This window comes from Carettochelys insculpta, chromosome 32 (assembly GCF_033958435.1).
Source record: "Carettochelys insculpta isolate YL-2023 chromosome 32, ASM3395843v1, whole genome shotgun sequence".
Classification (NCBI taxonomy): domain Eukaryota; kingdom Metazoa; phylum Chordata; order Testudines; family Carettochelyidae; genus Carettochelys; species Carettochelys insculpta.
Window position 1 is genome coordinate 11781865 of NC_134168.1, and position 14469 is coordinate 11796333.

Sequence of the window (14469 nt, forward strand, 5' to 3'; positions counted from 1 at the left end):
CAGAGACTCTGTGTGTAACTGCAGCTGGGCGTGTCCCTGCCTGAGCGAACACAAAAGAAGACTGGAATTTTGGTCCTGTGGCAGCTCAGGGGTCTTCTTAGCCTCCGTTTGGCACCAAAGAATTCAGACTGAACTGGGAGACTTATCTCACAATTGGTTTCTCCTTGTGAGTATTTCAATTTTCCTCTTTTCTTAAAATAGACCTGCCACTGGTCCTTGTTTTCTGTTGTTCCAGGAGCTCTGCTCATCTCATACATCCCATCAACAGCAAGATGTCTTGTGGCAACTTTTCGACAAAGAGATATTTTGGAGCATGAGCTTTCCTGGGCAAAGACCTGTTCTGTGGCATCTGATGAAGTGGGTCTTTGCCTATGAAAGCTTCTGCTCCAAAATATCTCTTAGTCTTTTAGGTGCCACAAGGCTTCTTCTTGTTCTCAAAGCTACAGACTAACACGGCTCCCTCTGCAATACTTATCCCATGAACAGCGATTTCCTTTGAGATCAAAAGGACTCTCTGCATTAATTTCCATTCAGATGAGACTTTCCCTTTCTTCTATTGCTTCGTCTTAGGGATCAGGAATTCTTTGGGCTCTGTTATTTCCAGTTTGGAAGCAGTTCTTTTCCATGCAAGGGAATGACAACAAAATAGCCCAAGATGAGCAATAAAGCCCAGCCAGGCAGTAGGAGCGCAGAGCTCCATTTCCTGTGGGCAGTGAGGACTAGCAATGGGAGGAATAAGTGGAAAATAGATGGCTAAGATTATAATTTTAGCTCAGAATATCTGAAGGAAGGGTGAGGACGAGGGTGCAGCTGGCACTAGATGATCGATGGCAAAAGGTAACACAGCACAGTGACAATGAAGTCATCAGATTTGGAAAAGATGAAGACCTGCTCCAGCATGTGCCAAGTCTGAAAGAACATCACTGCTTGTCCAGCCCCAGGGGAAGGAGAAAAAGTTCAGTAGTTTATGGCAAAACATGCAGAATAAGGAGGAACACACGGATCTCCAGTTTAGAACATAGAGGATCAGATCCATGGTCCATATATGCCAGTGTCCTTTCTTCTGACAGTGGCCAATGCTCGGTGCCCCAGAAGGAATGAATAGAACAGGTGATCATCAAGGGTTCATCTACACTACGAACTAACTTCAAAGCTAACTTTGAAGTTGGCCACTTCTTTGAATTGTCCGCAGAGAGTCTGCACACATTTTCCATGACTTCTAATATGAATATGGCATTAGGAATATATTACCGACCACCTAACCAGGACAGTGATAGTGATGCTGAAATGTTAAGGGAGATTAGAGAGGCTATCAAAATAAAAAACACAGTAATAATAGGAGATTTCAATTATCCCCATATTGATTGGGTGCATGTCACCTCAGGACGGGATTCAGAGATTAAATTTCTTGATGCCTTAAATGACTGCTTGTTGGAGCAGCTAGTACAGGAACCCACAAGGGGAGAGTCAATTCTCGATCTAGTCTTGACTGGAACGCAGGATCTGGTCCAAGAGGTAACTGTTACTGGACCGCTTGGAAATAGTGACCACAATATAATAACTTTTAATATTCCTGTGTTGGGAAGAACACCGCAGCGGTCAAACACTCTGGCATTTAATTTCAAAAAGGGGAATTACACTAAAATGAGGAAGCTAGTTAAACAGAAACTAAAAGGTAGAGTAACTAAACTAAAATCCCTGGAAGCTGCATGGAAACTGTTTAAAGACACCATACTAGAGGCCCAACTTAAATGTATACCCCAAATAAAAAAACACAATAAGAGACCTAACAAAGAACCACCATGGCTAAACAGCCATGTTAAAAAGGCAGTGAGAGAGAAAAGGGCAGCTTTTAAAAAGTGGGAGTCAAATCCTAGTGAGGAAAATAGAAAGAAACATAAACACTCCCAAATAAAGTGTCATAATGTAGTAAGAAAAGCCAAAAAAGATTTTGAGGAACAGCTAGCCAAAAATTCAAAAAACGAAAGTAAAATGTTTTTTTAAATACATTAGAAGCAGGAAGCCCGCTAAAAAAGCAGTGGGGCCCTTGGACGATAAAAATATAAAAGGAGCGATCAAGGAAGACAGTGCCATTGCGGAGCAATTAAATGATTTCTTTGCTTCAGTCTTCACGGCTGAGGATGTTACAGAGGTTCCTAAATCTGAGCCAGCCTTTTTAGGTGACAAATCTGAGGAACTCACTCAGATTGAAGTGACATTAGAGGAGGTTTTGGAGTTAATTGATAAGCTGAATAGTAACAAGTCTCCAGGACCAGACGGTGTTCACCCAAGGGTTCTGAAAGAACTCAAATGTGAAATTGCGGAGTTATTAACAGTGGTTTGTAACCTATCCTTTAAACCCACTTTGGTACCAAATGACTGGAAGACGGCCATTATAACGCCAATATTTAAAAAAGGCTCTAGAGGAGACCCTGGCAATTATAGACCGATAAGTTTAACATCAGTACCAGGCAAATTAGTAGAAACACTAGTAAAGAATAAAATTGCAAGGCACGTAGAAGAGCACGAATTGTTGGGCAAAAGTCAGCATGGTTTCTGCAGAGGGAAGTCGTGTCTAACTAATCTATTAGAATTCTTTGAAGGGGTTAATAAACATGCGGACAAGGGGCACCCAGTGGACATAATATACCTAGATTTCCAGAAAGCCTTTGACACGGTCCCACACCAAAGGCTTTTATGTAAATTAGGTGGTCATGGGATAGGAGGAAAGATCCTTTCATGGATTGGGAATAGGTTAAAAGACAGAAAACAAAGGGTGGGAATGAATGGTAAATTTTCACAATGGAGGAGGGTAACTAGTGGTGTTCCCCAGGGGTCAGTCCTGGGACCGATCCTGTTCAACTTGTTCATCAATGATCTAGAAAATGAGGTAAGCAGTGAGGTGGCAAAGTTTGCAGATGACACCAAGTTGTTCAGGACAGTGAAAACCAAAAGAGATTGTGAAGAACTACAAAAAGATCTCAGCAAAGTGAGTGATTGGGCAGCAAAATGGCAAATGAAATTTAATGTGGGTAAGTGTAAGGTAATGCATGTAGGAAAAAATAACCCAAATTACACGTACTAGATGATGGGGTCAAATTTAGCTACGACAGATCAGGAAAGGGATCTTGGAGTTATAGTGGATAGTTCGCTGAAGACATCCACGCAGTGTGCAGCAGCAGTTAGTAAGGCAAATAGGATGTGAGGAATTATTAAAAAAGGGATCGATAATAATACAAAAGATATCATACTTCCCCTATATAAAACGATGGTACGCCCACATCTTGAGTACTGCGTGCAGATGTGGTCTCCTCACCTCAAAAAAGATATATTGGCATTAGAAAAGGTTCAGAAAAGGGCGACTAAGATGATTAGGGGCTTGGAACGCGTCCCATATGGGGAGAGGCTAGAGAGACTGGGACTTTTCAGTTTGGAAAAGAGGCGATTGAGGGGCGATATGATAGAGGTATATAAAATCATGAATGGTGTGGAGAAAGTGAATATAGAAAAATTATTTACCTTTTCCCATAATACAAGAACTAGGGGACACCAAATGAAATTGACGGGTAGTAGGTTCAAAACTAATAAAAGGAAATTTTTCTTCACACAGCGCACAGTCAACCTGTGGAACTCCTTGCCCGAGGAGGCTGTGAAGGCCAGGACTCTATTAGGGTTTAAAAAAGAGCTGGATAAATTTTTGCAGGTTAGGTCCATAAATGGCTATTAGCCAGGCATAAAGTATGGTGCCCTAGCCTTCAGAACAAGGGCAGGAGATGGATGGCAGGAGATAAATCACTTGATCATTGTCTTCTGTTCTCCTTCTCTGGGGCACCTGGCATTGGCCACCATCGGCAGATGGGATGCTGGGCTGGATGGACTTTTGGTCTGACCCAGTATGGCCATTCTTATGTTCACAGTTAACTTCGATGTAGGGAGCCCAACTTTGAAGTCTTTACTCCATTCCAAATTCAAAGTAGGGTGTGTGTAGATGCTCTACTTCAAAGTAGCTTACAAAGTTACAAAGTAAGCAACTTTGAAGTTATTTTTGTCGAGTAGACAGAACCCAAGTGATCCATTTCCTCTCACCCATTCCCAGCTCTGGGAAAGAGTGATTTCCATCCCAGCTATTCTCCATGAATCAATCCAGTTTATTTGTTATCGGTGTGTGCACTCCATTATTCATCACACGTGTTTCATTGCTTGTAGAATTGTTCCAACAAATACAATGGTCTTTCTTCTGTGTGTGTGTGTTTTCTAGATTTCTATTTGCACTTCTCTCAGTGATCCTTTTCTGCTCGTGGGGAAGCCAGAGCTGGATCAGGTGCATTGTAAGTCAGTGGTTACAGCAGCAGGCGATAAGGACTTATCATCAAGTGATACAGGGAAAAACAAGCAGGAGATTGCAGATTTATGGGCTCTGACACCTTTGAATTACCATCACGGCTCGGCTACTTCTCTTTAAACACGTATCTATTTTCTTGTTCTTAGCATTTGGAGATACAGCAACCTCTCTCTCACACAAACGCACACGCTCACTCTCTTTCTCTCTATTTTATCTCCGTTTGTTGCTCCCTCCTGTGTTCTCTGGGTCTATTTTCATTTTATTTCTCTCTTGAGGAATTTTCCTTTTTATCACACTTTATTTCTCCGTATGTGGTTAGATGTCAACATCACTTGTGCTCATGTACATGAGAGGAGGCTCGTGCAACTTATCCTGCTCTAAGTGAGAGGAGCAAGAAGCTGAGAGAGACACACAGACAAACAGACAGACAGACACCCTCAAAGACAGACAAACTAACACAAACGTATATACATGACAGAGGACAGCTGGACAGACTTTCATATAAACCACAGGCTGTTGAGTCTTTTGGTGTATGTCATAGGGGGGGATGTCTATACAAGTTGAATCTTTCTCGGCCGGCACCTTCAGGAACTGTCCGGTGCCGAATGAGAGAATTTGCCAGACCACGGCAGGTCAATATTGTCTAGCACGTTACCAACACTTCCTCTGCTTACGGGGCTCTTGGAAGACATGTAGGGGTAAATTGCAGCTAACTAACAGCACAGAGCACCGAGAGCCAGGACTGGTGGCTGGAAGGAAATGGATGGGACCACAAGAAACCTGGCTACAACCATGACAAGTGGTCGTATAGATACATAAAATCACGCCGGGTGATGGATTTTGCCGACTGAGACAGTTTTGGATTCTAGAGGTTCGACCTGCACTTCACCTGGGCCATGAAATTCCCAGCTCCAGTCGACCCCTAGGCAGACTGAGCACCTGGGCTAAAAATAGCAGCGTAGCCTTGGCAGCACAGGCGACGTGCCCAAGCCCAAGCCGATCTGAGAGCTCAGATAGGGACACAGTGCCTGTCCCACACTGCCGCTTGTGCTGCCCTGTTCTCACCGCTGCTATTGTCAACCCCTCGTTTGCTCATCTGCCTAAGCTGGGAACTTAACCTCCTGGCTGCAGGGCTAGTGGGTCACTTAAAACAGCTTCCACTGCCCAGTGGGGGATTTTTCATACGTCCTCTCCATTTGGAGAGATGACAGGACCACGACGAAGCTATTTCCAATGCCCGTGTTTGAACTCGGAATAGCTCTCGTTTGCCAGCCAACGATTTCTGAGTTTTGTCTTCTCCAAGTCTCACTGCAGCACAGATACCAGAAAGATGTGTTGGAATCCCGGCCCCACTGTGGGATTTCAAGTGCAGCAGAGGTTGAGGGAGAGAGAAGGGAGACGGGAGTAATTCAATGGGTTCCTGTGCTCTTTTTCTGACAATATTGAAATCTCCGCACGTGTCTTCGACTCTCGACAACTTCGTTGTTGCAGTGGAGAGAAGTTGTGATGTGAGGTTTCTGCCAGTACAGCTGACAGCACAGCCTGACCGTGCGCGCTCCATCAGTCCTTCATGGTTTTCTTTTTGCAGATACGCACCATGGCAAAAGCAGAAGGAAGAAATCAAACAGTCATCGTGGAATTCATCCTCTTGGGATTTGGGAATGGCCTTGAGCTGCAGCCCCTTCTCTTCCTGCTGTTTCTAGTGACCTATATTGCAACTGTGGCTGGGAATGTCCTCATCATTGTGCTGGTTGTGTGTGATCGGCACCTTCACACCCCCATGTACTATTTCATAGGGAACTTGTCCTTTCTGGAGATCGTTTACACCTCCTCCTTCTTGCCCAGGCTGCTGGCCAGTCTCCTGACTCGGGACACACCCATTCCTGTTAAGGCTTGTATTGTGCAATTGTGTTTCTTTGGTTGCTTGTCCACTGTAGAAACTGTGCTGCTGGCGGTCATGTCTTACGACCGGTATTTAGCGATATGCCATCCCCTGCGTTACCCTGCTCTGATGAACGGCCGGGTGTGTGGCCAGCTGGTGGCAGGGTCCTGGATAATCAGCCCTGGGTTCTCCATAATAGGAAGCACTTTCTTGTGGGAAATGCCATTCTGTGGTTCCAAAGAAATTGACCATTTCTTTTGTGATTATGCACCCATCATAAAGCTGTCCTGTGAGGATACCGGCTCTGTGGAACTGTGGATATCTGTTATGGCTGCCATAGGGTCACTTGTACCCTGTCTGCTGACTCTGGCGTTCTACAGTTGTACCATCGCCGCCATCCTGAGAATCCCGTCCACCACCGGGAGGCAGAAGGCCTTTTCCACCTGCTCCTCTCACCTCATTGTGCTGACCGTTTTCTATGTGTGCGTGATCAGTGTCTACGTGGTTCCGACAGCCAACACGCCCAAGGCCCTACAGAAAACGTTCTCTGTCTTCTACATAATCCTGACTCCCTTGATCAACCCTGTCATCTACTGCCTCAGGAACAAGGAGGTCCAACAGTCCCTGCGGAAAGGGATTCGTGAAGTGGTTGCTTTCAGAAACCAATTGTCATGAATGAAAGTCTGTATTGGGGTAAAACCAGGGAGGCGGGTTCTCTGTTGGCCAGCTGCCAGGTGGGCCCATGGGAAGAGAGAGGGATCTTTTGACTTGAAGGAGTTACCTGCAGTGGGGTCTCCTTTTTTGTGTGTGGCCGGGAGAGGAAGATGGAGATGTTTAAGCCTGAGCAGGGATTAATGAACCCAGTAAATATCCAGGCCATTGCGAGATCCGGGCATACAGATATGAAAGGTGAAAGGAAATATTTGGTCAGGTTGTCATTCACTTTGGCCTTGGTTTGGGACTTCTCAGGTGGGTTGGTGCCCCCCCATCCATTGTAACTTTTCAAGAGAATCCCAGGGAAGTGATTTTCTCTGTGTTTTTCTCCCCGCTTTTGTACAGTTGCTTTATGACAACGAGCAGGTGTGTGTGTTATCGCTTTGTTTGTATATCTCATCTTTTGTTTTGTGAATAAATTACCATTTTTAAGGCAATGGTTTGACCCCTGTGTCCTCAAGAAGAGTCTGCATATAATCATGGCAAAGACTGAAAGGTCACATATGAGGTTCTCGCTGAAATTTTGATGCTCTCTTTTAATTGGGGTTTCAGAGCTTGGTGTTATCCCAGGGGGAGGCATCCCAAGTTTGTCTTCCTGGGTTTTAAATGGGCTTGTTCTCACTTGGGGGGCGGCAGGTACCTCCCAGGGTCAGGGAATCTGTGACCTTGGAGGGCTGTTAAGCAGAAAGCTAGAGAAGCGCAGTACGTTAATGGAATGTTATGGGCCCCCCTTTCTGCTCTCAGGGTGTCAAAGTGGGGATCAGTTCTGACATGGTGGCGGTGCTGGTGATATCGTTTTGAAAAACCAGGAGCACAGAGTTCAGGGCTTTAAAGGGACACTTTTTCCTCTTTTGCTGTTTCAATATTTTGGAATTTTCTCTTTCTACTTTTTTTTTTCAATTGCTTCCTGAGAGGGAAAAGGACCATTTGTATCCTTGATAAGAGCTTCACCCCCTTTTCTTTCTTTTTCTTTCTTTCTTTCTTTCTTTCTTTCTCTTACTATGCTACTTTAATACAATTTATCTGCAAAACATTTTACGCACGTCTTCATAAAAAACTTGTCACAGTAAGAGACATTCCCCATGAAAATTCCGATATTTTTCCAGAACACGTACAGCCGAAGCACTCTGCTTCAGTCACATGTGAAATTGTGTCTGAATTCAACAAGGAGCTTAACATCTTTTGTGTTTTTCTGGGCTCTTCCCCTCCCACTGTTGGCACTGATATTCATCCTCTGGTCAGGACCTTCTGTTACACATCAGCTTCTAGAAAGGAAGTGAAAAACGTTACATCCTAACAAGTGGAGAGCTTGGACTGGGTATTATACTATGCAGATCTGCAGCTGGGGAGACAGAGAACTATGGCAGATTGTGTGGGACTGGCAGTCTCAGTGTCTGCCATGTTTAATTTCCGGCCTGTTCCTGCAGCTTTTCAGGGTCTAGGGAACATGAAAATAACTCCATCTAAATCAACTCCGATATCAATACAGATACCGACAATGTCAACAAAAGATGTAGGGCCAAAGTGGTCAAAGCTAATAAAACCCAATTCCTCTCTCTGATTCAAACAAAGGGCAAAAATAAACTCGAATGGGAATCACAGAATCCTAGGGCTGGAAGGGACCTCAGGAGGTCACCTCATCCAATCGCCTGCTTCAAGCAGGATCAACCCCAACTAAGTCATCCCAGCCAGGACCTTGTCAAGCCAGGACTTAAAAATCTCTAGAGAAGGAGACTTCACAACCTCTCTAGGTAATGCATTCCAGTGCTTCACCACCCTCCTGGTGAAGTTGTTTTTCTAGTATCCAGCCTACTCCTCTCTTTCTGTAACTTCAGACCATTTCTCCCTTTTCTGAGATCTGTCACAACGAAGAACAATTTCTCTCCATCCTTTTTAGACCTCCCCTTCAGGAAGTTAAAGGCTGCTATTAAATCATCCTGCAGTTTTCTCTTCTACAAACTAAATAAGCCTCAATCCCTCATCCTTTCCACATAGGTCACATGCTCTCCAGCCCCTTCATCATTTTTATTGCCCTCCTCTGAACCTGGTCCAGCACCTCCACATCCTTTTTCTTCCGAGGGACCCAACACTGGAAACAATATTCCAAATTGGTCCACACCAATGCCAAATAGAGAGGAACAACCAATTATCTAGATCTGCTTTCAATACTCCTCCTAATGCACCCTAATATGCTGTTAGCCTCCTTGGCAACAAGGGCACACTGTTTTCTCATACCCAGCCTTTCATCCACCATAGCCCCCAGGTCCCTCTCCGCTGTACAGCTGCTCAGCCAGTTAGTCCCCAGCCCAGAACAATGCTTTGGATTCTTCCATTCCAAGTGCAGGACTCTACACTTCTCCTTGTTGAACCACACCAGATTTCTTTTGTCCCAATCCTACAATTTATTCATGTCCCTCTGGATCCTGTCTCTCCCCTCCAACTTATCTACCTCTTCCCCTAGCTCCGTGTTGTCTGCAGACTTGCTAAGGGTGCAATCCAGTCCTTCATCCAGGTAATTAATAAAGATCTTGAACAACACCGGTCCCAGAACCAAGCCTTGATGCACTCCTCTTGAAACCAACTGCCATCCAGATATTGAACCACTGACCGCTAACCGCTGGGCCAGACCATCAAGTCAGTTTTCTATCCATCTTATTGTCCATGGATCCAATCCGTACTTCCTTAACTTATGGGCAAGAATGTTGTGGGAGACTGTCACAAAAGCTTTACTGAAGTCTAGGTATATCACACTCACTGACTTTCCCATGTCCACGGAGCCTGTTACCTCCTCGTAGAAGTTAATCAGATTGGTCAGGCATGATTTGCCCTTGGTGAATCCGTGTTGACTACTCTTGATCACTTTCCCTTTTCCAAGTGCTCCAAAATGGATTCCTTGATGATCCCCTCCATTATTTTCCCAGGGGTTGAGATCAAGCTGACCGGTCTAAAGTTCCCTGGATTGTCCTTCTTTCCTTTTTTTAAAGATGGGCTTTACATTTGCTTTTTCCACTCATCTGGCCTCTCTCCCAATCTCCAAGTCTTCAAAGATAATGGCCAAAAGCTCGGCAATGACATCTGCCAAGTTCCTCAGTACCCTCGGGCACATTATATCCAGACCCGTGGTTTTTCTCTACATCTCATTTTTCTAGGCAGCTCTTAACTAATTCCTTCCCCACCAATGGCTGCCCTCCACCTTCCCATTCTGCATTGTCAAGCACTGTATGGTCGGAGCTGTCCTTGTCCATGAAGACTGAGGCAAAAAAAAATCTTCGAGTAATTCAGCTTTTCTTACATCATCTGTCACTAGGTCACCTCTTTCACCCATTAACGGCCCCACACCTTCCCTGATAACCCACAGAATCACACGACTGGAACGGACCTCAGGAGGTCATCTCGTCCAGCCCCCTACTTCAAGCAGGATCAACTCTCCTAAATCATCCCAGCCAGCACCTTGTCCAGCCAGGACTTAAAAACCTCAAGGGATGGAGAATCCACCAGCTCTCTAGGCAACGCATTCCAATGCTTCACCAACCGCCTGGTGAAGTAGTTTTTTCCTAATATCTAACCTACACCTCTCCCTCTTCAACTTCTGACCATTACTCCTTGTTCTGCCATCAGACACCACTGAGAACAGTTTCTCACCCTCCTTTTTAGAGCTCCCCTTCAGGAAGTTGAAGGCTGCTATTAAATCACCTATAAGCCTTCTCTTCTGTAAACTAAACAAGCCCAAATCCCTCAGCCTATCCTCATAGGTCTTGTGCTCTAGACCTTTAATCATTTTTGTTGCCCTTCGCTGAACCTGCTCCGGCAAATCCACATCCTTTTTATACTGGGGGGCCCAAAACTGGATACAATATTCCAGATGTGGCCTCACCAGTGCCGAATAAAGAGGAATAACTACTTCCCTAGATCTGCTTGAAATGCTCCTCTTACTGCACCCCAGTATGCCGTTAGCCTTCTTGGCTACAAGGGCACACCCTTTACTCACATCCAGCCTTTCATCCACCATAACCCCTAGGTCCTTTTCCATCGTACTGCTCTTGAGCCAGTCAGTCCCCAGCCTGTAACAAGGTTTAGGATTCTTCCACCCCAGGTACAGGACTCCACCCTTCTCCTTATTGAACCTCATCAGATTTCTTTTGGCCCAGTCCTCCAATTTATCCAGGTCCCTCTGGATTCTCTTTCCACCCTCCAACATATCTACCTCTCCCCCCAGTTTTGTGTCATCCGCAAACTTGCTGAGGGTGCAACCCAGTCCCTCATCCAGGTCATTAATAACGATGTTGAATAACACTGGCCCCAGAACCGAGCCTTGCAGAACTCCACTTGAAACAGACCACCATCCAGATATTGAGCCATTGACCACTACCCATTGAGCACGACCATCAAGCCAGCTTTCTATCCATCTTATAGTCCAAGCATCCAATCCATATTTCCTTAACTTATGGAAGTCAAATCCTAGTGAGGAAAATAGAAAGGAACATAAACACTCCCAAATTAAGTGTCATAATGTAGTAAGAAAAGCCAAAAAAGATTTTGAGGAACAGCTAGCCAAAAATTCAACAAATGATAGTAAAATGGTTTTTAAATACATTAGAAGCAGGAAGCCTGCTAAAAAAGCAGTGGGGCCCTTGGACGATAAAGATATAAAAGAAGAGATCAAGGAAGACAGTACCATTGCGGAGCGATTAAATGATTCCTTTGCTTCAGTCTTCACGGCTGAGGATATTACAGAGGTTCCTAAATCTGAGCCAGCCTTTTTAGGTGACAAATCTGAGGAACAAATCTCTCCCAGATTGAAGTGACATTAGAGGAGGTTTTGGAGTTAATTGATAAGCTGAATAGTAACAAGTCTCCAGGACCAGACGGTATTCACCCAAGGGTTCTGAAAGAACTCAAATTTGAAATTGCGGAGTTATTAACAGTGGTTTGTAACCTATCCTTTAAATCTGCTTCGGTACCCAATGACTGGAAGACGGCCAATATAATGCCAATATTTAAAAAAGGCTCTAGAGGAGACCCTGGCAATTATAGACCGATATGTCTAACATCAGTACCAGGCAAATTAGTAGAAACACTAGTAAAGAATAAAATTGCAAGGCACGTAGAAGAGCACGAGTTGTTGGGCAAAAGTCAGCATGGTTTCTGCAGAGGGAAATCGTGTCTAACTAATCGATTAGAATTCTTTGAAGGGGTTAATAAACATGCGGACAAGGGGCACCCAGTGGACATAATATACCTAGATTTCCAGAAAGCCTTTGACATGGTCCCACAGCAAAGGCTTTTATGTAAATTAGGCGGTCATGGGATAGGAGGAAATATCCTTTCATGGATCGGGAGTTGGTTAAAAGACAGAAAACAAAGGGTTGGAATGAATGGTAAATTTTCACAATGGAGGAGGGTAACTAGTGGTGTTCCCCAGGGGTCAGTCCTGGGACCGATCCTGTTCAACTTGTTCATCAATGATCTAGAAAATGAGGTAAGCAGTGAGGTGGCAAAGTTTGCAGATGACACCAAGTTGTTCAGGACAGTCAAAACCAAAAGGGATTGTGAAGAACTACAAAAAGATCTCAGCAAAGTGAGTGATTGGGCAGCAAAATGGCAAATGAAATTTAATGTGGGTAAGTGTAAGGTAATGCACATTGGAAAAAATAACCCAAATTACACGTACAACATGATGGGGTCAAATTTAGCTACGACAGACCAGGAAAGGGATCTTGAAGTTATAGTGGGTAGTTCTCTGAAGACATCCACGCAGTGTGCAGCGGCAGTTAGTAAAGCAAATAGGATGTTAGGAATTATTAAAAAAGGGATAGATAATAAGACAAAAGATATCATACTTCCCGTATATAAAACTATGGTACACCCACATCTTGAGTATTGTGTGCAGATGTGGTCTCCTCACCTCAAAAAAAGATATATTGGCATTAGAAAAGGTTCAGAAAAGGGTGACTAAGATGATTAGGGGTTTGGAACGGGTCCCATATGGAGAGAGGCAAGAGAGACTGGGACTTCTCAGTCTGGAAAAGAGGCGACTGAGGGGCGATATGATAGAAGTATATAAAATCATGAATGGTGTGGAGAAAGTGAATATAGAAAAATTATTTACCTTTTCCCATAATACAAGAACTAGGGGACACCAAATGAAATTGACAGGTAGTAGGTTCAAAACTAATAAAAGGAAATTTTTCTTCACAGAGCGCAGTCAACCTGTGGAACTCCTTGCCGGAGGAGGCTGTGAAGGCCAGGACTCTATTAGGGTTTAAAAAAGAGCTGGATACATTTTTGCAGGTTAGGTCCATAAATGGCTATTAGCCAGGGGTAAAGTATGGTGCCCTAGCCTTCAGTACAAGGGCAGGAGATGGATGGCAGGAGATAAATCACTTGATCATTGTCTTCTGTTCTTCTTCTCTGGGGCACTTGGCATTGGCCACTGTCGGCAGACGGGATACTGGGCTGGATGGACCTTTGGTCTGACCCAGTATGGCCATCCTTATGTTCTTCTGTTCTTATGAGAAGAATGTTGTGGGAGACCATATCAAAAGCCTTGCTGAAGTCAAGGTAGATCACATCCACTGACTTTCCCCTTGTCCACAGAGCTTCTTACCTCGTCGTAGAAGCTAATCAGATTGGTGAGGCAGGACTTGCCCCTGTTGAATCCATGTTGGCTACTTTTGATCACTTTCCCCTCTTCCAAGTGCTTCAAAATGGATTCCTTGAGGATTCCCTCCATTATTTTCCCAGGGACTGAGGTAAGGCTGACGGGTCTATAGTTCCCTGGATTGTCCTTCTTTCCTTTTTGAAAGATGGGCACCACGTTTGCTTCTTCCAGTCATCCGGTATCTCCCCCGATCTCCAAGAGTCTTCAAGGACAATAGCCAAAGGTTCAACAATGACCAGTGCCAATTCCCTCAGTACCCTGGGGTGCATTAAATCCAGACCCATGGACTTGTGCACATCTAGTTTTTCTCGATAGCTGAGAATTTGTTCCTTCCCCGCAGATGGCTGCCCTCCACCTTTCCATACTGCATCATCTAGGACCCTCACGGGGAAGTTGACTTTGTCCATGAAGACTGAGGAAAAAAAAGCATTGAGTACTTCAGCTTTTCCTCCATCATCTGTCACTAGGTTACCTCCCTCATCCAGTAATGGTCCCACACCTTCTCTGATAACCCGTTTATTGTTCACATGCCTGTAGAAACCCTTCTTGTTACTCCTCACATCCCTTGCCAGCTGCAGTTCTAATTGTGCTTTCGCTTTCCTGATTACTTCCCGGCATTCTCCAGCCATATGTTTCTACTCTTCCTTAGCCAACTGTCCTTGTTTCTATTTCTTGTTTGCATCCTTTTTGAATTTAAGCTGACTAAGGATTTCCCTGTTAAGCCAAGCTGGTTGCCTACCATGTTTGCATTTCTCACTTCGCAGCAGGATTGTTTGTTCCTGTGCCTTCAGTAAGACTTCTTTAAAATACTTCCAGTTCTCTTCAACTCTTTTCCCCTTGATCTTCCTTTCCCAAGGGATCCTGCTCATC